Source organism: Macaca nemestrina, chromosome 1, assembly GCF_043159975.1.
Source record: "Macaca nemestrina isolate mMacNem1 chromosome 1, mMacNem.hap1, whole genome shotgun sequence".
Taxonomy (NCBI): Eukaryota; Metazoa; Chordata; class Mammalia; order Primates; family Cercopithecidae; genus Macaca; species Macaca nemestrina.
Genome location: NC_092125.1, coordinates 104,927,319 through 104,953,038, shown reverse-complemented (window position 1 = coordinate 104,953,038; position 25,720 = coordinate 104,927,319). Strand labels below are relative to the sequence as shown.

At 51.9% G+C, this 25,720-nt stretch overlaps 1 protein-coding gene across 5 annotated transcripts in view; it reads right to left on the bottom strand.

Annotated features, from left to right (window-relative positions):
• The window catches only part of LOC105497977 (potassium calcium-activated channel subfamily N member 3), a 164,937-nt gene that overhangs the window by 122,499 nt on the left and 16,718 nt on the right, over positions 1 to 25,720 (bottom strand). The window contains exons 1-2 of one of the 5 annotated variants that reach the window (XM_071084613.1): positions 23,307 to 23,465; positions 20,701 to 22,890 (exon numbers count right to left, since the gene is read on the bottom strand). The exons of 3 other annotated variants lie outside the window; for them this stretch is intronic. The gene's annotated coding sequence lies outside the window, so the exon portion shown is untranslated. Of the gene's footprint in view, positions 1 to 20,700; positions 23,466 to 25,720 lie in introns of those variants that run through there. One more of the 5 variants, XM_071084611.1, reaches the window with a different exon arrangement.

The window sequence follows — 25,720 nt, the reverse complement described above, 5'->3', positions numbered from 1 at the left end:
GCCATGCAGATGTCAGTGCAGGTAAATGCAGCTGATCCTCAGTCTGGAGCTGCTCACTGCACCCCCAATATCAGCATTTTATGGCTGCAACAATTTATAAAGATATCCCCGAGGCATTTCAGAAAGACACCTTTGCAATCTGCATAGCCAAACATTCATTCACTCGTGCATTCATACGACATATATTCACTGAGCACTTACCATGCCCAGGCACTGTGCTGGACACTTGCCAAATGCCAGGGATTCCCTACCCCCTCCAACCCCAACCCACTGAGCCTAAATGCCATCCAAGAGCTCCCAGGAGCTCATCCCAAGGGCTGCCCTCTGCACAATCATCACCCCGTCACCTTGACATCCCATCCTCTCCCTCTTGGACTCTCTCCCTGACTTCTCCGTCCTGCCCACAGTGCAAGGTCAAGAAGAGATGGGCCAAGGGTCAGGTTAGGGGACCCTGGAGGACACATCAGGCTAGGACAGCCAAGAATGGGCAGGAAGCCCGGACTGAGGGAGAAGACCTACAAGTGGTTCCTTTGTGCTCGAGTGACCAGTGCTCTCCACGGCAGAGCTCAAGCATGGATACTAGTTGCCAAGCTCCAGGAAACTTTCCTGCCTGCCTGAGCCCACTATGTGGGTGAGGACGTCTTTACCACAGGTCCCAGGGGCTGGAGATGGGGCTAAACCTCACTGCCACCTTTTCTCCAGCCCCGTCACCTTCTTACATGAAGCTTCTGTTCTGGGCCCACGCCCGAACCCCACAGCCAGGGGATGCTTGAGGTGGATCCCCAGTGGGTAGAAAGCTGAGATGAGACCATCCACACTCTCCTCTCAGTCCCAGGAGCCAACCAGGCATCATGAGCCAGCTGACCCGCATCAGGAAGTGGGGTCTGACCCAGACCCGAGAGCAAGCAGGTGGCTCCTCGGAGCCCTGTCCTCAGTCCTCCTGTGCCCTCCTCAGCCCCCATCCCTGAACGGGGTCCATATACCCACCATCGAAGCTGGGAGCCATTACCTGCTTTAATTCTACACAGGGTAACCTCAGCACCAGGAACTCCGCTAGTCTGCCCTGGGCCCCACACCCTCCCTGAGGCTGGCCATGCCTGGTGCCCCCATCAGCACTGCCCAGCTGGGGTGACCAGAGCACCTTTCACCATCTGACCCCATTTTCCCATGGATGTTGTTCTCTCACCCCCACCAGAATGTCAGCCCAGAGGGCGGGGAATTTTTACATTGCATTTGTTCACTCCTACAGCCCCATGCCTAGAACACTGGCACATAGTAAGTCAATAAATATTAGTTGAATGTTGAATATTTGAATGAAGGGAGCAAAATTTTCGAGATATGTCAAGCAGGTAGACACTTCCATCCTGAATTTCCAAATTCATCAGAACTAAAGAGAGGTGATGAAAGTAACAGCTAACATTTATTATTCACTTACCACAGGCCAGGCACTGTGCTAACTTCGTTAGGTCCTCAGAACAACCCATGGCCCCATTCTAGAGATGAGGGACCTGAAGCCTGGAAAGGGTCACATTCCCACCGTCCCTGGATGAGGAAGAGGTGGGGGCCAGATTCAAACCTGTGCTCTCACCACTGACCCAGAGGGAACCTCACGAAGACAGGATGGCAATTGCCGGAACATCACCCCTGCAGGCCCTGCCCTCACCAGTCCCACCTGCTCTCTGAAGAAGCCCCCAGTGGTGTGGCTTTAGTGGTGTGATAGACAGTGAACAGACTGAGGTCAGGGCTTGGGGTCTGCACCGTCTCTGCAGACTGGGCCTGGCCACGGGGACACTAGGCAAATAATACTTGTGGAGTGAAGGAAGCCGGTGGTCTCGACACAAAACTCATAAAGTCAAGTTGCCCCTGGGGCATGTCCCTGGACCTCTAAATTGTCACTCCCAGAAAGAGATGGAACCTGATGTCTGAGGGACATCATGCAGTTAATAACAAGGGCATTCAGGTCTCAGCAGAGGGTGGCCTGCTCATGTTTAGTGAAGCCAGCGTGACGACCAGGACACCAATTAAGAGAAAATGATCCTCCCCAGGCCCTGGCTCTCCCGCTGTGCGATGCCCCAAGGAAGGCAGAAAAAGGTTATTTAGGAGACCACGCTCCCAAAATATCAAGTCAGACGGGTCACCCCCTTCAGGCCACAAACATAATTCCAATTAGGAGACAGTTTCCTTTATAAGGTCTGGGCAGAGGGGAACTGGCATATCATGAATTCTCTACTGCATGCTTGCTTATAATTTATTTTCCTGCCCCACTTACAATATTGGCAAAGATTCCACATGATTCAATCAAACTTTTTTATTACATGTTTCCATGTGCCAGGCACTGTGCTACGTGCGGGAGGTGGAAACATACATGATGAGGCCTTTTTAAAGGCAGTTTGGTCCTTGCTGCTCCTAAGGTAGCCAAAAGCTGGCCCACCTAGGATTCTTACAGACACAAAGCAAGCACTTAACAAATGTTTGTTGGGTAAATGAATATGGAACGGTAAATACAGATTTAAACCTTCGAGCTCCATACAGAGGCAGAATGGGAGCAGAAGGGTTTGTAACTCCCCGCCCCTACAGGGAGGATGGAGGTGGGATGGAAGCCCATGAAGCACCAATAGCCCAGGTCCTTGTGGAACTGAGGGGCTTGGCACTACCCCAGAGCAATTAAATCGGAATCTCTGCAAGTGAGGTCTCGGCACTAACTTTTAAAAAAAGATCTCAGTGAATCTAATGTGCGGGCCAGAAATGAGAATTGCTGCTCTGGGGCAGAAAGAAAGAAACCAGGAGGCTGGGGTTGCCATCATAGCCCTTCCAAGCTCCCCAAGCAACGGAGCTTAGAAGCCATCTAGTTCAGTACCCCATGAGTCTCTTCTCTAAGATTCCTGGCACATGGCCATCCAGTCTCCGCTTGATTATCTCCAGGGACTGGAAACTCACTTCCTCTCAATGTAGCCCTGGAGAGACTCTATTCTGGATGGCTCTTTTTCAAAGATCTGCCTGCAGTGCTTGGTCCCAGTGAAACAAATGCCTCTGTGAAGTCCTGCTCTGACTTTAGCATCATGACGTCTATGTCAATGTCTTTGACAAGTGAGCCTCTCGCTGGGACACACACTCATTAACATACAGAACACCAGGAGATCCGCTAGTTCCCCAACTCTCATTCTCCACGAGGACACTGAGGCTGCCTTGCCCCCATCATACAGCATCCTGTGTTGGAGAAAACTTTAGAACCCAGGTGTTGGGACTCCCGCCCTATGCTCACAGGAGCAGGCAGCCAGGACCACCCTGCTTTTCCTACTAATGGAAATATAACAACCAGTCCCTGAACTCATCTGTTCTCCAAAAGCCTGTATCCCTATCCTGGAAGTCACCTCCAAGCCTGTCACCTAGTCACTGTTTCCTTCTCCAATAAAAAATAGAGTCCTGATTAGCTTTTAGCCTCCACTGCTTGTGGAATGTGAGTGCTCTTGGCCAGTTAGCAATTACATTACTCTTGTGGTGTCAAGAAGTCCCTACAGCCTCCTCCGGCTTTGATGAATGCGTACCTGCCACTGCGCATCAGGTTCTGAAGGTTCTGACACCATACCTTTATCTCAGGAGAACTGCATAGCACACTGAAGGTCCCTAGTCCCAGCACCCAAATCTGTCCTGGCATCTGGGGTGTACAGAGTTACAGTGAAACACCTAACCTTGATTCACCCTCCCAGAGCCTCCCGGAGCGCTGCTTAATTTGCTATCACCATGAGGGGTTCACCTAGCAAATATTTACTGCTCCACCTGCCAAGGATCTGGCCCCCCTATTTCATCCAGATGGCAGGAACCCCATTTTCTTAAATGTTCTAGAATATTTGAAACAAATAAATGTGCTTTCTGGATGGCTTGCTTTGAAGTAGTTTTGTTTTCTCTTAATAAAACCTATCTGGCCCCCAAATGAATAAAACAGCAGGAAATCACTTTGCTCTGCAGAAAGCTGTGCGCTCCCTGCTAGACTGGGTTGCTCACTAGAACCAAATCAGCCTAGCTGGGCTTGTCCCAGGCCTGGGCTTCCCTTTCCCCATCCTGACCCAGCCATCGCTGACCAGACGCACAACAGATTCCCAGATTCTCTGCAGGAGCTGTGGTCAGCTAGTTACAAGGAACTGGTACATTCACTTCAGGTAGCTGTAACTTGAAATGATGTTGATTTGCATCACCTGATAGCCACAGAGAAGTATGTGGGTTTTAAAGACACAAAGCAAGGCCTACAGATGACTCCCCACCCTGGGTCTCTCAGCCTTATCACCCCTCCAATTAGCCCTTTCCTCCCTCCAGCCCTTGCCTCTGTCTGCACCAGAGGCTGCTGCAACACTAGGGCCCCAGCTGAACCTTCCAACTTCGTCAGAGAATTCCAAAATGGAGAAAACCACCACTCCCCACCTGAAGCTCAGAGGCAAAAACCCATTTCCATCCCCACACTGGGCAAAATCATCCCCCAACCCCGACAATGTTTGGGCCAAACGAAAATTTTTAAGACACCCAGAAATCACATATGGTGAGAAAAACAACCGCCTGCAGGCTCCACAGACATCTCTGGAGGCTGTTCTGGAGTTTCCCAGATAAAGAACAGCCGCGTCCGTGTTTCCCAGCCATGCTTCCAGGCTTCCTGGAGTTGCCAGCACTCTGAGGGCAGCATCACCTTCCTTCCACTTCCACACCTACAGCCTTGCCAACAAACGTGAGACAGTGAGTCCTCCACCCAACACTCGACTTAGCTGGAAGAGGCCTTCTAAGCCATCAATTCTCACTCCCCGATCCTACAGGCAAGCAAATTAAGGCCGGGAGAGGGGCTCTGGACGACCCAAGGCCACACACCAGTAACAGAAAGGGCTGATAATGCCCTAAGCCTTCCAAGGGTGGGGCTGGTGTTCTGCCACATCCTCACTCTGCCCATCCACCAGCTTGAACACTGTCTGAAAGGGACGGGCCCCTGTCTCAGTCCTCTCTCCACCCCTCCGCAGCTCCTCAATTCAGGTTTGGGGAGTGAACGTTTCCTCCATGCCTCATTCAAGGACAAATCGGGAGAAATAACAATTACCTACTCCAGGTTCTCTATCTTCTTTTGGCTTAACAATACAAAAGCTTAAACATAAATAAAGGGAAATGGTCTGGAAAAATAACCAGTTGGCATGGAACTATTGGCATCTCAGTGTGGCATAAGAAGTAGAAATGCTGTTTTTTAGAAACAGCACAGCCGCGAGTTTCCTAACCATTTGGCACAGGTTTTTCAATTGTTTGGATGTGATGGACGATGTTGATAGAAGTGGTGGAGACCAAACACAGGCTATTAATAGACCAAACATGGTACTTTTATAATTCTTTCTCTCTCTCTAATTAGCTCTCTGGCACCAAACTGTTGCCGACCTGCCTACCTTTTACTTTGAGGTGCCATGAATTCCAGCAACGGGGCACCACACGAGCCCTGCTGCCTGCCCATGTCCAAGCATGCTCATCTGAGAGCCTGAGAGCCTGGAGGAAGGCTGGAAGCCACACACCAACGTGGGCCACCGGCCTGTACAGGGCTTCAAGGAAACTGCAAAATGCAAAGACTCCTTGGGTGCTGGTCCTGCCTATCATGGGGCATACAGTAGAGTCTAACAAGCAGACTATCCATGGTCTAGGGGGGTCAGGGAATCTCCCAATTCCTCCATGTATTTATTTCCTCCATTTCTTTCTCCAAGAACGTGAGGCAGCCCCATCTCAAGGCAGGAGCTCATTCCACCCTAATTGGTTCAAGTTAGAGCCATTTCAAGGCAGAAGGATCTCCATGGTTCCCCTATAGGTGTTGCCTCTGGGAACTCTCCTCAGATTCAAACTCTACGAGGACTTACTGAGTACTTGTTATATGACAGGCTCTGAGTCTACCCATCCATCTTCACATAAGCTCTCATTTAATCCTCATAGGAAGGAACTGTCCCCACTTGACAAATGAGAAACTGAGGCATGGAATGATTATACAATTTGCCAAGATCACACAGCTGGAAGTGTGGGAGCCAGACTTGAAACACACAGCTTCTGATTCCAAGCCCAGGATTGGTAAGGGCCGCAGCACAGTCCCCGCTGAGACCTGTGCCCTGAGCTCTTCATGGAGGAGGTTGCTTGTTCCTGCTCCACTGAAGCCAGATCTGCTACTTCTTTGCCCCTGAGCTGCACTTGTTTCCACATCCACAGAACTCCCAGTCCTGACCAGCTGTCCTCTACCTGCATGGGGTCAGCCACCAAGGAAACCAGGCCAAAGACTAGAGCTGGACCATTTGACACCATCACCATCTTTAACATCTATTCAATGAGACTAAAAATCCTTTCTTCCTTCCAGGGTTGTTGTGAGGAAGAGCAGATAATGAACGTGAAAACACTCTCCCAGTCGAGGGTTCCCACGGGCTTAAAACAGCCTATGCATAGGGTGGCGATACATTCGGGTTTACCCAGGAGAGTCCAGTGTATGCCTGTTATCTGGCATAATTATTACTATGAATCGTAATCGTTAATATAATAATCTTGAAAGTGTCCCGGTTTAGACAATGAATCATATGATCACCCCATATATGTAGCATTTGCTGCCACAGGGTCTGAGAGAATTGGGGCCCCCTTCCCATCCTCTGCCCTCATGCCTCCAGCTTCTGCACCCACTCTGTGTAGCAGGAGGGTGGGGTGCAGGGTCTCCATCAGCAGACACTTTGCCAGGCTCATGGGCAGGCATCATTCTGTTAGATCAAAGCAATTATTAGTAGACACTATTTTTAGCAAGGTGGTGTCACAGTGCCTGGATTAATTGCAATTAATTATATGTCACTCCTTTAAGGTTTATTTCATCAATTATGGACAATCACGGCCATGTGCCTAACTTGCTTTAACCCTTGGTGACTGGAATCTCTCGGCACAGAGGAGGCTGTAACCATGGAGAAGGCTGAATATCAGAAGATATTTGCTACTGAGACACTATGTCCTGGATGTCAGTTTAGGGCTTTCCTGTTTTACAAAGCATTTTCTTGCACAGTTTCCTATTTGATGCTGGGAGGTAGAGAGAGCCACTCCTAACCCACAGATGGAAAAACTAAGGCTCGGAGGATTTAAGCAATTACCCAAAGCCATACAGTCAGGGAAACCCCACTCTTCTAACGCGGGGTTGCCAAAACATTTCCAGTATAGACTGAGAGTGTGACCTGCATGAGAGCTCTTTAGAATGTGACCCTCTGGCGGCCGGGCGCGGTGGCTCAAGCCTGTAATCCCAGCACTTTGGGAGGCCAAGACGGGCAGATCACAAGGTCAGGAGATCGAGACCATCCTGGCTAACATGGTGAAACCCTGTCTCTACTAAAAAAATACAAAAAATTAGCCGGGCGTGGTGGCGGGCACCTGTAGTCCCAGCTACTCGGGAGGCTGAGGCGGGAGAATGGCGTAAACTCGAGAGGCGGAGCTTGCAGTGAGCCGAGATCGCGCCACTGCACTCCTGGGCGACAGAGCGAGACGCCGTCTCGAAAAAAGAAAAAGAAGAATGTGACCCTCTGGCATCAGTGGTCAGACAGCCCCATGGCCAGGCACAGGGACAGGATCTGAGGGCATCTGGAGGCAGACTTGCCAAGGAGGAGCCAAAGGCACCCGACGCATGTCTGCCAGGCAGAGCAGCCCTTACCTTGGGCGTTTCAAGTGCCCCTACTGTCAAGAGACTCCAAGAAGAATGTGTCCACGCCAGAAAAACATGCAAACAAGGATACCCAGTACCTTCCTTCTTTCAGTGTTGAGCAGCCCAAAGAGCAGCCAGAAGGTACCTCGTACAAGCAAGGAGATGGTAGGACTCCCACAGTACCCCTGGGTCCCTCTCGCTGTTGTGATAGGAGGAGCCGGAGGAATACCCCATCTGGTACTCGACTGGCCTTAATTTGGGCTCCTGCCCTCATCTGTTTTGCCCTGCACCGGTTACAGAATATTAGTTCTAAACAGATCTCTGAGCTCCCCTAGTCCAGAGCCTCATTTTACAGATGGAGAGACTGAGACCCCACTGGGAATGCCCTGTCTCCAACCCCGCTTGCCAGGGCAGAGCTGAGCGGGGACACAGGCCTCCCCTCCTGTGGGTTCTTGCTGACTGTGGCTGGGAGTCTCAGCTGGGAACTGGGGCGCTTTCTAGAGTCTCATACAAACTTTCTCACAGGAAAGTTTGCTGCATCTTTTGTTCCATCCCTCTTTCTTACCTCCACCCTCGTCTCACTCTCCTCACCCACATTTCATCCCTCTTGCACTATTCCTGTTTTCCAGGACCAGGCTTTAAGATTGTCAGCTAAAAGGGCTAGGTCTGAAGGAAACTCGGCTGGAGCCCGAGAGCTGCCGCCGCTGGGCTCCCTCTGAGTGGCCCCTCTCCAGACTCGGGGCTGCTTCATGGCACAGTCTGGGTCCTTTCTGTCTCTCTGCTCCATCACCTCACACAGGACTTGTCACACAGTAGGCACTCAATAAATACTTGCTGAGTGAATGAAGGGATGCTACCCCATGGCCTATTCCCAAGAAGAGGAGAATCACACAAAACCACTTCCCTGCAGGCCCCATCACCCAGGTGGGGAACGACACTTCCAACGGCGGGGAGAACTCCATTAACTTTCATTTCCTCATTCCACTGACTAAACAGATACTTATTTGCTTAGAACCCATTATTTAAGACCCCCCTTTTTTTTTCTTTTTTTGAGACAGTCTTGCTCTGTTGCTAAGCTGGAGTGCAGTGGCATGATCTTGGCTCACTGCAACCTCCGCCACCCAGGTTCAAGCGATTCCCCTGCCTCAGCCCCCTGAGTAGCTGGGACTACAGGCACACGCCACCACCATGCCCAGCTAGTGTTTTTTGTTTGTTTGTTTTTGTTTTTTGTATTTTAGTAGAGACAGAGTTTGACCATATTGGCCAGGATGGTCTCAATCTCCTGACCTCGTGATCTGCCTGCCTCAGCCTCCCAAATGCTGGTATTACAGGCGTGAACCACTGCGCCCAGCCTATTTAAGCCTTTACATGTAACAGCTGTGATCCAAGACCTAGGAAAACAGCCAACCCAGCCAACCCCTCCTCCCAGTTCCTCACCCTGGAGGAGCTGTGGACCCGGGAGCACAGAAGCTGGGAAGGTGGCAGAACAAGTGATGCTTATGGGGGAAAGCCTGGCTTTCCACCCACAGCTGTTTCAAGGCGTCCTGCAGAAGTGGCTCTGGGGGTCCCTGGGCAGGAAGAGCCAGTCTGGGGCTCCCAGGCATCCACTGCCAATTATGACACGCTGAGCTATCGAAGCTTGGGTCAGAGCAAAGGAAAAAGCTCGTGCCGGCCAAATGCACAGACATCTCACAGATGTCACGGGCTACCAGGTGGCAACCCCGAAGCAGCTGCCTCTTGTCATGTGGGGGCCAGGTGGATGGGGATTTTGGCCCAAGGGGGTGAACTGTCTCACTGAAGAGACACAGCGGGGCCCAGCCAGGGCTGTGTGCTGCAGGGAGCCGGGTGTGCTGAGGTCAGAGGCGAGGAAGGCGCTCTTGCAGGACTGGAAGAGGAGAGGCCAGGCAGGCTGTGTACGAGGGCAGGAGTGCACATGCTTCCTGGAGGACTTGCCCCTCTCCCTCCAGCTGCCACCAACTGCTGACCATGGTGGGACAGCCAGGTGACAGGGGTCAGGTGGCCAGAGGTGGATGGACAAATACAGAACAGAGAGTGTGGGGGCCAAACAGGAATGTGGCCACGGGTGTGGAGAACGTCAGGGCTAGGACAGACCTTAGAGTCTTCACATCTTACAGGCCAGGACACTGAGGCCTCAACTTGGCCAAAGTCACCCATCTGCTAGATCCAGATCTAGAACCTAGAGTTAGAGCCCAGCTCCTTCCCCTGTTCTGGGGCTCCTTCTGCTATCCCATGTAGATTCCATAGCAAGTAATTTAAGACACAAATCGTGCCATCCCACTCCTTAAATCCCTTCTGCGGCTCCCCACAGCCTCTGCGATGAAGGCAGACCCCCTAAGCAAGGCATGATCTGACCCCTGCCTGCCTCTATAGCCCCATATCTCATACTCACACCATAAACTCCAGCCATACCAAGTTGCTCACACTCTGTCAAAATGCACTAAGCTTTCGCTTTCCTCAACCTTTCCATGTGCTTGCTGTGCCAGGAACGACCTCCCCCTTAGCCTTTCCGGTTCCCAGTCAACCTTCAGGACCAGCTCTGCTCTCACCACTCCCACCACCCTACCCTCCAGAGCTGTCTCCGCCTCTGCACTTCCTCCACCCTGTCCCTTCAGTCCTCTTCGGGAGATAATTCTAAGTGCATTAAGCATCTGCTTACCAGGCTGTGAGCTCTTTGAGTGTGGGAACCAAGTCTTTGTCATCTTTCTGTTTCTCCCCCACCCCCAGCACCTTGCATAGTGCCTGGAATGTGAGAAAAACTCCATTAATGTTTGTGGAATTAATTGTCAAATTAAGGAGTGAATGAAGCCCAGGCAGCTTTGATGGTACCTTGTTTCTCCTGAAGCTACTTTACCCACAGAAAGGCCAGTGCCACTCAGGACATCTTGAACTACTGATCTGCCCTCTGCTCTCCCTCCCTCCCCATGTTGGAGGGCGGTCGGGTCACTCCATGGGAGAAACAGCAACTGAGATACAGGGGACCCAAGTAACACTCCAGTTGTGGTGCTGATACAGGTCGCTGTGTAGTGAAGGCAAAGCAGCTGAGCTGGTGACTGAGTTCACTTATCCATGAAATGAGTGCATAACCACGTGCCCACCACCTTCGAGTGACCTGCAATCCTCAGACCTCAGGAAGCAGGGCGCGGTTGTGCCCCCTTCACCCCCATCACTGCTCCAAGGCTCTGGGTACCCACACCAGAAGGGGAACAGATCCCATAGCCCAAAGGAGCACTGAGCCTCCAGGAGACCCTCTGGGGGCTCTGGTAATGTGATTTTAGAGAGCATCTGTCTTCCAAATTCTGTTTCCCTGTACAAAACACAAACAAGGTATGAAACGTGGTTTACATCCCCTGAGCACCACCAGCTGGTAGGGAGGAAAGGTCCCCACACAATGACACAGCAGCAGGGATGAACATGACCTGGGTTTGAAAAAGACACCACAGGCAATCCACAAAGTGGGTAATCCACACCTGGCTGACAAAGGTTTGGCCCAGGCACAGAGAGTGCTCCACAGGGAAGGTTGCTGGACTCAGACCCCCACTCAGCTCTCACTCGACAAGGCTGAGGACCCTCTGCCACTTGCCTGGGGCAGACTCAGCCACAGAGCATCTGAGCCTTTCCAAAGCACTCCTCAGTCACCCCCAAGAGCCCTTCTGGGGGCCCTGGCCACTGGTGGAAGTGTTTTGAAAGATGGAGCGCAGAGACAAACACAGACGGAACAAGGTGCCAGGAGCCACAGAGCAGAGCTGCTTCTCAGAGCTCCAAATGGCTCTCGGAGGACACCCCAGCTACTAGCTCCTTGCCAGGGGCAGGGTGGGCAGAGAGGCCTGCAGGGCAGGGGCTAGGTCACAGAGCTGAGGGGAGGGGCACAGGGAGTCAGGGATTTCTAAGACTCAGCCTGGGAACCTAGCAGGAAAGGCACTGGAAATTGTACTTACTCCATTTGGTTTGTCTATTTGTCTCTTGCAATTTATCTAGTATTTCCTAAAAGGTCACTGGGTGGTGATTTCAATATTGTAAAATTTGTAGAGATGCTCTAAAAGAAATGTACAAATTTCACAGGTTTACACTGGCTTAAAAGCAATATATTTTATTAAAAATGTCTATTCTAAGTGCACTTTGGATAGGATTTGGAGACTGATTGGTTAGAGATTCAAAAGGCCTTGTGCTATTAAAAGATCCACTGTGTTTTTGGGGTGGTAAAAAGAAATAGAAATCAAAGGCATTTGCAAAGGTATGGTTGGTGGATGGAGGAAAAAGCGGTGTGTGAGATCACAAAATCCTTTGTCACCTTACAGTCCCCGAAGCAGGGAGCTGGGAAAGAAAGGTGCTGATTACAAGCAGAGGGCCAGGTTTCCTGCGAAGGCTTCCATGTCCCGAAATCTCACAGGCCCCTTCTCACTTTCCTCTCACCGCTCCTCATTAACTGAAGCCAATCCTTGTCATTCAAAGGAAAATAAACAGGGAGCAACTGCCTGCGGAGACAGAGTCCTCATATCGGGACAAAACGGCTTCTCCAAGCAGACACCTTTTCCCTCAGCCCCAGTCAGAATTCTCTATTTCTTTCCAAACAGCAGAGCCATTTCCTTCCTGTCAGCCCAGTGATGCACAACTTCCTGTCAGGACAGCTGAGGAATCTGGGGAAATGTGTCTTCCCTCACAGACTCTGCTCAGGTTTGCAGGGCCTCAGACAGTATCAAGGAGCAGAGTGGAGAGCTTCAAAGAAGCAGCCTCTCTCACGCCTCTGCCCCCACCAACACCCTCCCCAGATCCCCCGGGTCAGGCCACTGAATCCAGACTGAGTGTGTGCACCGCACCCAGGCATCTTAGGCCTCTGTCTCCCAGAAGCCTTTGTGGGAACCAGCATTTCCATTCCCAGAGGCACCAGGTGGAGACCAGGCGGTGGCCTGACCCTGCGGGGTCAAGCCCAGCCTAATCAGGACCCTGGGGCCTGTAAGACAGACTGAGGCCTGCCCTAGGGCCGCAGAGATGGTGAGGGGGCAAGGGAGGGGCTTTTCAGGGTAAAGACAGGCCGCCGACAGCCCCCTCAGGGTCAGCACTCAGGGCAAACCCACTGTGGTACAAATATGAAAACCTCAGTCCTGCAGACCCATTAAATGGAATGAGAGGCAGGGAGATGAACACTGAAATAATCGCCTCCATTAGTGAGCGCTCTCCACGTGTCTGCATTCTTCCTTTAACCCCCAACAAACCCTGGGACAGTGGTTCCCAAACCTTGCTGCACGTTAGCATCACCCAGGGAGCTTTTTAAAATCCCCACACACAGGTTGCCCTCGGGGCAGTGACATCAGGTCAGAAGCTGGGAGCCAGGCATCAGCATTTTTTAAAAATCCCCAAGAGATTCCAAAAATGTAGCCAAGTTTGGGGACCACTGAGCAAGGCACTATTCATACTTGTTTTATTAATAAGCAGATTGAAATTCAGAGGGGTTAAGTCACTTGCCTAAAGCCACACAGCTTCTAAGCAATAGAATTAGGCTTCTGGTTCACGCCTGGTATTCCATCATGGAGCCCCCCCCTCACTCCAAACTTTGTGCATAAAGTTGTTCAGCTCTATCTACCAGGTACTGTCTCCCTACTACATCCCCATCCCCAAATGAGAGCACCTGCAGGCATCTTTGCTTGCTAGCAAAGGAGTAAGGAAGAGATGTGCCAGCCGAAGGGCCTGTGCGGGGCTGGAGAGAGTGGGCTGAGTGTGTGCGGAGGGCCTGTCGGGAGGTCATGGGATTGGCAGGCTCTGCTCCTTCCTCATCTGACAACGCCATTTAATTTCTCTCCAGAGCGAAGCCTTGGCCTGGCCTAAGAGGATGACCAGGTGTGAGGGAAACACGAGTGAGAGTGTAGCCACGTGGGTGAGTGAGGGCACGGCAGAGGTGGTGAGGATGGCACACAGAGCCTGGAGAGGGCAGAGCCCAGGGTGAGGGGTGAGAGGAGACCCCCGGGAGTGCTCCAAACCAGAAGCCTGGTGATTGACCCACTTCTTGCTGTGTGACTTGCAGCAAATCACTTCCAGTCTCTGGGTCTCAGATCCCCTCTCTGTGCTGCAATGGGGTGGGACTACATGGTCCAGAGGGCCCTCCCACCCTGGCCTCCACAGTGATGATGGCAGCCCCCTTCTTGGGTGTGAGCAGGTACAGGTGTGGGAACAGCTGTGGCCTCATTGCAGGCAGGCAGGGTCCACACACTGTTCAGGCACCCCCAGAGCCCCGGCTCTCAGAGCTGTCTGGCCAAGACAAGGAGCCCAGTGCACCTGTTGAACATACGGGCCGAGGAGAGGGGCCCCAGGGCAGCACCCCACACTTGACCTTCCTGCACATCCCAGCCATGACCTCCTGAGCTCCACATCACCTGGTCGCACCCCAAACGTGGGGCAGAAGGGGGCTATAAGCATCTGGGATTTAAAGTCCCTACCCCTCACCCCAGCCCACTGACCTGCAGCCTCCACTGGCTGCTTCCCCAAGTGCCAGACAGAATCTGGTTTCCCTCCTGTGGCGCATTCAGGGACCCCACACCTCCCCTGTGAGCTTTCCCCGCCCTCCCTGACACAATTAAATGCTCGGTGCTACTTCTGTGCCTGGTTCCAACCTCTCCTCTTGCATATATTACACTACACTGTGCTCACCATCTGTTTACACTGCTGTTACCATCAGGGCCTCAAGGGAAGAGTCCAGTTTGACTCAACAGAGGCAGCAAAGCATCACAGTCTGGAGAAGGGGCTTTGGAGTCCAAAGACCTCACTTAGAGCCCCACTTTGCCACTTCCTGGTCGTGTGACCAACCCTCAACTTACTCGTCTATAAAATGGGGCAGTAAGAGTAGTGACCTCATAAAGTTGTCATACACATTATATGAGACGACACGTGTAAATAAGTGGCTTAGCAAAGGACCTGACACTTATAATAGGAGCTCAATAAATGACAGCTATGAGTGCCTTTATATCTCTGTGACACCTAGAGCCTAGCACAAGCCCAGCCCATAGACCTAGGTGCTGAAGAAGTATGTTGAAATAAGGTGAACCCCACCCTGTTTGTAGCCTTGACAGTCTGCTTGGCCTCTCCAGGAGCTAGATATGGTCCCTGTCCCTCCCACCCCGCAACCAGGGATGGCTCCTTGCATCCATCCACCCTGCAGAATAGTTCCCCTCCTCAGAACAAGAAGCTGCCCCATCCAGGTTCTAGACAAAAAAGTCAGCTGCCTGACTCTCCACAGCCGGTTCCCAGCGCTCCTTCAGCCTGAGCCCCCACATCCCTAGGCTTTCAGGCAGCACCCACTGAGCTCAAGCCTCAAGTATCCTCAGTCCCAAGCTCAGCCCTCATCAAATCTTTTTTTTTTTTTTAAATAGAGATGGGGTCTCGCTATGTTGTCCTGTCCCCAAGCAATTCTCCCACCTCAGCCTCCCCAAGTGCAGGGATTACAGGTGTGAGCCACTGCACCTGGCCCCTCATCAAATCTAAAGTCCCAAGATTAGCAAGTATGCAAGGAGGCTGGGAGAGAAAAGCAGGAGGCCCCTTACAGCAGAGGCTGAAACCTTTCAAAGCAACAGTGAGAAATGCCCGGAGAGAAACCAGGCGGGGCAGGTGGGGAGTTCTCTCCTGGAGACACCTTCTCACCCTCGCTTCCCACAGAACCCGAGAAACAGGCACTTGGCAATAGTTACAATTCCAGACGGCACTTAACGAAGTCCAATGCCTCAGCAAGACAGACGTTTGGAGAAATAATGACCCAGGGGACTTTCAGGGAAGGCTGTCTGTACATGGAGGGACGGCTGTGAGATTTAATGAAGCCAGTTCTACATGAGAGTCCAGCACAGGGCGCCGTGCCCCTGCCTCGATGACTGTCCGAAAGTAGGAGGGGCGGCTGCACAGCCAGGCCACAAAAGGCAGACACCAGGTCAGCAGGGGAAGGCCAAAGAATACACCCTCAGGACCAGCGGGGGCTTGCAGAAGGGGACTCCTCCTGGGGGAGCAAATGAATGTCCCCTGTTACACACAGATCTGGGCAGACGCCCTCACCCTCACTCCTTCCCCTCCCCAACCCTCCTCCAGCCCCTCCATTATGCAAATCAAGTGACTACACAGATTTGCATAATTCATGCATTATTAGTACTCGTTCTTGTCAGGCTTTTAGACTTTATAAAGCAATTTTGCTACCTTTAATGGAGAGTAAGAGACAAGGTTCTAGAGAGAGATTTTCTGTCCTTCTTTCATTAGACACAAAAACAGTCTCTAAATCTTAAGCCAGGGAGGGAGTCAGACAGAAATGAAGTGACTTAGATTTGGAAACATGACCAAGCACTTCGTTGACACTTGGCCAAGGGTGTATCAAAGGCCTGGGTGCCAGGCACTGCACCGGTCACACGTTCTGTCAACCTCTCAGGCACTCAAGACCATGGAGTGGTCCCCAGTGGGGCAGACATTATTACTGGGAAGTCACTCCAGGTTCCTGGGAGACTCAGTTACAACAAAACTCCCACTCTGGATTTCTATCGCTTTTTTATATTATATAAAGGGCTTTCGCTCTGCTATCTTACGCAGCACCCACCATAAGCCTATCAGGTTGGAAGGGCAATATTTTTACCCTCATGTTAGAAATGAAACTGGGGGCCAGTTCCAGTGGCTCGTGCCTATAATCTCAGCACTTTGGGAGGCCGAGGCAGATGGATCACCTGAGGTTAGGGGTTCAAGACCAGCCTGACCAACATAGTGAAACCCCGCCTCTACTAAAAACACAAAAATTAGCTGGGCGTGGTGGCAGGCGTCTGTAGTCCCAGCTACTTAGGAGGCTGAGGTGGGAGGATGGCTTGAGCCCAGGAGGTGGAGGTTGCAATGAACTGAAATTGTGCCATGGCACTCCAGCCTGGGCAACACAGCCAGACCCTGTCTCAAAAAAAAAAAAAAAAAAAAAAGAGAGAGAGAGAGAGAAAACTGGGGCCACTCACTTAAGATCAAATCTAGGCTCTCTGTATTTTTTCCACTACACCAGGGATGGCAAACCCCTTGCCACTCTTCCATTTCTCCTGCCCAGGATAGACCTCGTGAATCAATCAGGGCACTCTTCCCACTGAGCTCAGACAATACCTCAGAATCCTTCTCAACACAGCCCTCGTGGCAGCTGGTACCAATTGTTTCAACTTGACACCCAGATAAAACCTATTTGCTGTTCCTGCACTGTACCCTGCCAACTCCTCAGCATCCAGCCAATACTGTGACAGTGCCACCAGCTTCTGGGAAGTGCCTGTGGGCTAAGCTTAGCCTGGCTGCTCAGCCCCAGGAGCCCCAGACAGCCACCATCAGCCGGCTCACTGGCTCCAAATGGAACCAGATGCACCTGCATTTGGGAGCAGATCAGGAAGAGTGACTCCTACACCCCTGGGCCCAAGAGGGCTCTGCTCTTCTCACTGCAGAGGCCCCACTATCCAGGACCACTGAGGCCACCTTGACTAATGCACACCTGCTTCCGACACAGCAGGAGCCAAAGGTGTCTGCCTCTGCAATGGACCCCAGCATTGCTGTGTGGCATCTGCCTCTGCAACAGACGCAGCATTGCTGTGTGGCATGGGGCCCTGCAAGGGGTTCAGTCAGGGAAGGGACCACATGATTAGACCACCCCACCAAACACACACACACTTCCCTAGGGCTGTGCCCCAGCCAGTCCCAAGGACACAACTCCTTCCCTTGTACACATGCGGAGCCTCCTCCTCTAGACAGATCCTTCCTCAGGGGCCCCTTCCACAACCCTGCAAGGAAACTTGTTTAATAAATAATAGTAATAAAACCCTAAAAGTGCTCATTTTGATCCTCACACACATGCTTGTTGTCCAGGCTAGAGAAATGTGGATCCTGCCCTCCCCAACCCCCTACCAGCCCCCAAGCCCATAGGGCAGCCCTGGCTCCTTTCCTACCCTTGTCAAGAGGCCAGTCCCCTTTGGAAGATGGCAAGCAGCCTGCCTGTCCAAAAGAGCGGGGTGGCACAGCACCCATGCCAGCCAACACCAGCTGGCAGCAGCTGCCCTGGCTGGGGGGCTTTCCTTCTGGAACCCATCAGTGCTGGCTTCCTGCCAGGCCCAAGGGAGATGAAGTACACCCTCTTCCTGACCACATCTAAAGGGCTTAGACGATGCCTCTCCCGGCCGGAGCCCACAGAGGTTACCTCCACTCTCTTGCCTTACCCTCACTTCACGGTGTGGCACCCTCCCCTTCCCAGTCTCCTGAGCCCCAAATCCACACTGCCATTGCAATCATCAATGGGCTTATTCTCCAAATCATCTCTGGCTTCCTCTGTCAGGTCTTGATGAGTTCCTTCCTGATATTTACAGCCACGGAGGCTCCTTTCTGGAGGGCCCTTAGGCAGAGGGGGAGCCAGGAGCGCCTGCCCCGAGGGGGAGTGTTTTATCACTGACCTTGTTTCGAAGTGCCGGTACACGGCAATAACAAAAACCAGACTGACTTTTTGTTGGCTTTATTTATTTTTCTACATCCTCTACAGACAACGTACCCCTCATTGTCTGCACCAGGAGCCGATTGCTCCCCTGCCCTTTGGTACCCCACTGCCATTAGGTGTCTGCAGTCAGTTTGCTGGGTAGATTTCAGGAGATGAAAGAGCGAAAGAATACACAAAATTGAGCAGAGAAAGCGCTGGCTCCAGAAGCTCCCCTTCTCGCTGTACTCCACAGTTGGGGTAATCAAGGCCTTTGGGGACTGCCCTCTAGGGACTTACTATACTTACCAGAGGAGGAACGAAGGTTTATTCAGCACTCTCAGGCCCTGGTGCTGTGTATCCATCTACACCTATCACTATGCTGTGAGGTAGGCATTAGAGTGGCCCCCAAGGCCGACCTCCCATTGCCACCACCCACACATGGATGTGACCAAAGCAGGCACCAGACACAGAGTCTTCCTGTTAGTAAGTGGCAGAGCCAGGAGTTGAGCCGGCTCCACCTGACCCCTCACGCCCCTCCCTGAGCCCTGGGCCTCTCCCAGGCCTGCCTCACTGAATCCTCTCTGCCCCCTGCCCTGCCTGCCCTCACTTGTCCACCAAACATCTGCCGGGGCCCCTGTGTGCCAGGCCCGTGCTGCTGCTTTCACATCCCCCATCTCCTGGAGCCCTCCTCACTACCCCCACTGCCCTCAGGGAGCTTGCGTGTCTCTCCAGGCCACACCGAGAGGGAAGGGGCAGAGCCAGCGTGAATATCAGGTCACTGGCCCCAGATCCAGGACTCTCCTCTCTGGAGTCTGAGCTGGGCTGGCACCCAGCTGGATCCCTGGGCAGAGGCCCAGCCAACCAATGGGAAATGCCATCATGGAGGAAGGCACCGCGGACCAAGGGGAGTCACCAATGACACAAGCAAGGCCAGAGGCTGGGCTGACCATGCTGACCCATGACCCCACTCTCCTGATGCCACACTGTGGTTGCCTGCAGGGAGGCTGGTGTTTTGAAAAGTTGACTCTGAGATAGGTATTACAGTAGGGGTCATTTATGTGAACCACATGATTAGAAGACCCTAGATTTCTTCTGAATATCCTAGGATTTTCCCCAGTCCCTCAAAGCCAACACGCCCAAGATAGAATTCACCATTCCAACCGCTTCCCAGGTCTTCAACTCCTTTAAAGGCAAGGAGGTCTTGCCTCTCCCCACCCATTAAGTCAAGTCCATCATCATATCTTGCCAATTATTGAGCTAAGAACATGACACCTGCGTAATTACTCCTGTGTGATGCCCTTACAGCCACCTGTGGGCCGAGCATCATGATGCCCACTTTACAAACACAGACACTGAAGTTCAGGGAGACCAGGCAACTCGCCCAACCGCACAGCCAGTCACTCCCCCAGCTCCGACATGAACCCGAGAGTAGCCGGCTCCAGCACGCCGCTGCTGTCCTCCATACCTACTCCTCCCAAATCTCTGAAAACGAGCAGGAAGAGGGTGTATTCCACCTCCTTTGGGCCTGGCCAGAAGCCAGCACTGATGGGTTCCAGAAGGAGGCCTCCCCGCCCCCCAGCCAGAGTGGCTGGTGCCGGCTGGTGTGGGCACAGTGCCATCCTGTTCTCTGGGACCAGCAGGCTGCCTGATGCTCGCTGCTTGTCATTCTCCAAGAAAAGGCTGAGCTTTGAGCAGAGCAATGTAGTGAGCGGGCCACGGCAGTCACTTCGAGCCTCACACACAACCCAGATATCCAGGGTGGAGAAAGGTGAAGCCCAACGTGCTGCCTGCCTCCCCAGACCTCCCCCCATATCTTCCCTTCCCACTGCCCCCAGCCGGGTTCAAGCCTTCATTCCCCCTTCTCTAGAACTATTGCAGTAACACTGCTTCCAGCTCCCTCTCTCTATAACCCATCCTCCATGCTGTGGCGGGAGCACGCCACTGCCCTGCTCACATACCTTCCACTGTTCCCTGTGCCTTTAGACAAAGATGCAAATTCATCAGCCTAGTTCATGAAGTCCCCATTACTCCACGAGCTTCACGGGGAGGGGGCTCCATGTCCCTCTCCAGTCTTCTCTTCCCAGCCCTTCTAGGAAAGCCTACCTCCGCAACCCTCCCTAAGAACACGTGGCACTCTCTAACTTTGAGCCTCTGCCCCTACTGTTGCCTCGGCTCAGAACATGCATTCCCTTTTGCCTCATGAAGCCCTACCTTCCTTCAAAACCCAGCTCAACCCCCACTTCTTCTAAGAAGACTCCAGACATTAATATTCGCAGCAGGCCCTTAACGCGATGCAGAGCCTCTCTACCGCACTTAGCACAGTCTGCCTTGCCTCAGAGTTACGGCAGCCCGAACACCCCCTCAGCCTCATCTATCTCTGTGTCCCCCAACGTCCCTGGGGCCAGTGCCTGCCACAGAACGGGGCATCAGTGAAAGTTTGCCGAGTAGAATGTTCTCAGAGCTTCAATATATTGGTACCGACCTTTCCCCGACAGCAAGCCCCATCTTTCCCTGGGGCTGGTCCTGAGCTCAGAACAAACGTTTGCTTCCCGAGGTGGCCACTGGGGAATCCTGGCCCACTCACCTCCAGAGGATTCTAGCGATGCCTGGGCTGGCACACTTAGCTGTTTCTCCCCCTGCCAGGAAATCTGCCACTCAACCAGCTCTGTCTCCCACTCACACAGCACAGAAATAATAGCCGTGCATTTTCCTGCAAATTCCATCTTCCCCAAATGGAGACTAGCTCCACCTGTTCAAGGAAATACAAGGCAAGAAGCAAGATGGAGCAGGCCTGGGAAAGCAGCCATGTGGCCTCACAGAGGCCAACGGGGGTTCCTGGGCAATGCCCCCCAAGGCTATTATTCACTGCTGGACTAGAAAGCGGATTGGCCTGCTGCCTCCCTTTGCCAGCACATCACAGCTGACTAAGCATGCTTCCCATCCGGGCTCCCACTCGGTCCACACCACAGCCCTATTACTGTGTAGACACCACTGCCCCACTCAAGACAAGATTTCCAAGGATGAAATGACATGGAGACTAGAAACTAAGGAAAAACTCCACTGAGGCATGAGGAGTCAGGACTTGAATTCAGGTCTATGACTCCTGGACCAGGCTCCTTGATGACAGAGGCAGCCCCCTTGGGAAAGGGTGAGGGAACAAGAGGACCTGGAAGGGCAGGCTGCAATGAGAAATGCAGTCTCCATTTTTGCATTCATCCTCGTAACAAGCTGCTGAGAATGAGTCATCGAAAGCAGGGTTTCTCAGCCTCAGTACCACTGACATTGTGGGCTGCGTAATTCTTTGTTGTAGGGGGCATCCCTGGCCTCTCCACATTAAAGGACTGTAATATCCCTCTCCTGGCGGTGACAACCAAAAATGTCTCTAGGCATTGCTAAATGTCCCCTGAGGAGCAAAACTGCCCCAGTTGAGAAGCCCTGGTCTACAGGCACAGTCAGATCCCAGGTCTCGTGAAAGGGAGGGGAGCCCCCACTGTTCTCGCTCCCTCCCATTCTGGCAGGTGCTTCTTTCTCCCCTACTCACACTACTCGCCGGGCATCCGCAGCCCACACTAGTTCTGCTGTTCCCTCTGCACTGTCTCCCTCCACTCTAGGGGCAGAGCCAGGCAGCCCCACAGGCATTCCTTATGTTGGACATGTGTCGAGTCACTGGGCTAAGCTCCTTCATTAACATCACTTTGCAAAACTCCTGCAAGGCACGCACCATCACCCCCATGAAACAGACAAACTCAAAGACTGAATCACTGAAGTCATGCAACCAACAAGCGTCAGGGTCCAGCTTTGAAACTAAGTCAGAAGGCCCATGTCCAGCAGGCCTGGGTTGCCCAAGTGAGGTGGCCTTGGTCTACAGGTCCCAAGACTCTCACCCTCCAAGCCCAGGTGCCAGCATCAGACACCAGTTGGGCTAGGAGAAGGCCTCAAAAGCCATACCTGCTGCCTTTCCCCACTCTCCTCCCAGCCTTAAAAGGAACAAGAGCAGTGGCTTCCCTGTGTGGTCCGTGAGAGCCCTGGGCCCTCTGCAGGCTTGGGACATTTGGCGACATGGTTGACGCACGTGAGGCTGGTGATTCTCAGCATCCAGTGCTTACCTTCCCCCAGCTGCGAGACCTTGAGGAGGTTATTCCACCTCTCCAAGCTCATTAATCCCTTCCCCCAACATCCCTGTGGAGTTGAAAGTGCTAGAAAATTAGGAATGCATATCTTTAGCGTTTTGTACCATTTCAGTAAGTTTCCATAAAATCAGGCTTCCGGGCCATGCTGGGGGAACTTCTGTGCATTTATGACGTGTTTTATTCATCAGCCCAGAGCAGGGAGATTTGACCTTGAAACGTGGACTGACTCAGAAAGACCCTAGCAACTTCCAATGACCATCAGGGAGTCAACACCCATGTCACTGGAGGCACGGATAACTTAGTTGTTTTTTTTTTTTTTTTTGAGACAGAGTCTCGCTCTGTCACCCAGGCTGGAGTGCAGTAGCACAATCTCAGCTCACCACAACCTCTGCCTTCCCGGGTTCAAGCGATTCTCCTGCCTCAGCCTCCCGAGTACCTGGGATTACAGATGTGTACCACCATGCCCGGCTAGTTTTTGTATTTTTAGTAGAGACGGGGTTTCACCATGTTGGCCAGGTTGGTCTTGAACTCCTGACCTCGTGATCCACAGCCTCGGCCTCCCAAAGTGCTGGGATTACAGGCGTGAGCCACCGTGCCTGGCCGAATGTTGTTTTAATGTTGCCAGCCATGCCTGGAACAGACCTCTGGAAGGTGAGAGGAGTCATCTGTTCTGGGTCAGGAGCCCAGGCAGCTTTCCACAGCCTCAAGCACCATCCTGTGACCTCTTACAACCCCTGGGGCATGTGCTACCCTCATTACATCGAAATCGATACACCTCAAACCTAACAAGTCCAACCACAAACTCCCTGTCTTCCCCAAAAAAATTGCTTCTCCCACAGTCTTCTCCATTCAATTAACAGAAATTCCATCCTCCCAGTTGCTTGGGCCAAAAGTCTCAGGCTCATCCTTGACATCCCCTTTCTCTCACCACTGCCTGCCCTGCACACCATGACCTTTCATCCAATTCATCAGAATGCCCTCCTTTTAAATAGCCCTAGGGCCCAGCCACTTTTTACCAACTCAATACCACCACCCAGGTCCAAACCGTCACCACCCTCACCTGAGATGTCCCCATCGCCTCTCAAGAGGGCTCCCTGGCCCTGGCTTGCCCCCTCCCTGTCTGTTCCAAACACTGCAGTCAGAGTGATACTATTAAAATGTAAGTCAGATCTTGTCACTTCTCTACTCCAAGCCCTCCTCTTGCTCCCGTTTCACCCAGGGTAAAGGCCACAGTCCTCAGGACAGTCTACAAACCCCTGCAGAGCCAGCCCCGCCTCCCCTGTGACCTCATAACCCCCTCATAACTCCCTCCACTCACTGAATCAGCCTCACAGGCGTCCTTTCTACTCCCAGACCTGCACTGTCCAATGTGGCGACACCAGCCACGTGTGTCCACTGAGCCCCTGCAACATGACCAGTGCAACTGGATTTTAAGTCCATTACATTTAAAATTACATATAAAAAGACACTCTTTTTTTTTTTTTTTTTGAGACGGAGTCTCGCTCTGTCGCCCAGGTTGGAGTGCAGTGTCCGGATCTCAGTTCACTGCAAGCTCTGCCTCCCGGGTTCACGCCATTCTCCTGTCTCAGCCTCCCGTACACTCCATTCTTTTATTGGAAAAATTTCAAGTACACCTTCAACAACTTGAGTGTGTGAATCTATTCTTTTCTTTTTTTTTTTTGCAGACGGAGTCAGGATCTTACTCAACTGTTGCCCAGGCTGGAGTGCAGTGGCACACTGATGGCTCACCACAGCCTCAACAGCAAGCTATCCCCCTACCTCAACCTCCCAAGTAGCTAGAACCACAGACATATGCCACACACCCAGCTAATTTTTTTTTTTTTTTTTTAAGAGATAGAGTCTTACTATGTTACATTACCTAGCTGGACTCGAACTCCTGGCCTTAAGCAATCCAACTGCCTCAGCCTCCCACAGTGCTGGGATTACAGGTGTCAGCCACCATGCCCAGCAAATCTGTTCTTTTAATTGTAAATTTTATAAACTCTGAATACAGATCAAGTATCTCCAATGAAGACTTAATGTCTGATTGAGATATGCTGTGTCAGAGACACACCAGATTTCAAAGACTTAGTACAAAAAATAGAGTGTAAAAGATCTCAATAATTTTTTACATCGCTTGCACATTCAAATAATAATATTCTGGCTATGTTGGGTTGAATTAAAAATATTATTAACATGTATCATTCTACTTTTCTCTTTTCACTATTTTTAATATGGCTACTCAGAAATGTAAAATGACAGCGGTAGCTCCCATTTCATGTCCACTGGACAGTGCTGTCTACACCACACCAGGCATGATCCCCACCCAGGGCCTTCACCTTGCTATTCCTCTTCCCCCAGGTGGCTGGCTCCCTCACCAACTTCAGATCCTCCAACAGACATCACCTTTTTAGTAAGGCCTTCCCTGAGCACTCATTTAATTTATTTATTTATTTATGTGTTTATTTTTAGAGACAGGGTCTCACCTGTCGCCCAGGCTGGAGCACAGTGGCGTAATCATAGCTCACTGCATCCTAGAATTCCTGGGCTTAAGCGATCTTCCCACCTCAGCCACATGAGTAGCTAGGACTACAGGCACACACACCAATATACCCAGGCTTTTTTTTTTTTTTTTTTTTTAATAAAGATGAGAGTCTTGCCATATTGTCCTGGCTGGTCTCAAACTCCTGGCTTCAAGCAAGCCTCTTGCCTTGGCCTTCCAAAGTGCTAAGATTACAGGCGTGAACTACCATGCCTGGCCCTGAGCACTTAGCACTTATTTATTTGTTTTGTTCGTGGGTTTTGTTTTTTGTTTTTTGTTTTTTTTTTTTTTTGAGACAGGGTCTCACTCTATTCCCCAGGCTGGAGTGCAGTGGCACAATCACAGCTCACTACAGCCTTGACCTCCTGGGCTCAAGCGATCCTCCCACCTCAGCCTCCTAAGTAGCTGGGACCACAGGCATGCACTACCATGCCCAGCTAATTTTTTGTTTTGTTTAGAAGGGGTCTCACTATATGGCCCAGGCTGGTCTCAAACTCCTGAGCTGAAGCAATCCTCCTGCCTCGGCCTCTCAAAGTGCTAGAATTACAGGCATGAGCCACTGCACCTGGCTCTGAGCACTTATTTAAAATGACCACTCTCGGCTGGGCATGGTGGCTCATGCCTGTAATCCCAGTACTTCGGGAGGCCGAGGCAGGCAGATCACTTGAAGTCAGGGGTTCAAGACCAGCCTGACCAAGATGGTGAAACCCTGTATCTACTAAAAATACAGAAATTAGCTGGGTGTGGTGGTGTGTGCCTGTAATCCCAGCTACTCAGGAAGCTGAGGCAGGAGAATCCCTCGAATCTGGGAGGCGGAAGTTGCAGTGAGCCAAGATCGTGCCTGGGCAAGAGTAAGTGAGACTCTGTCTTAAAAAAAAAAAAAAAAAAAAAAAAAGGCTGGGTGCAGTGGCTTATGCCTATAATCCCAGCAC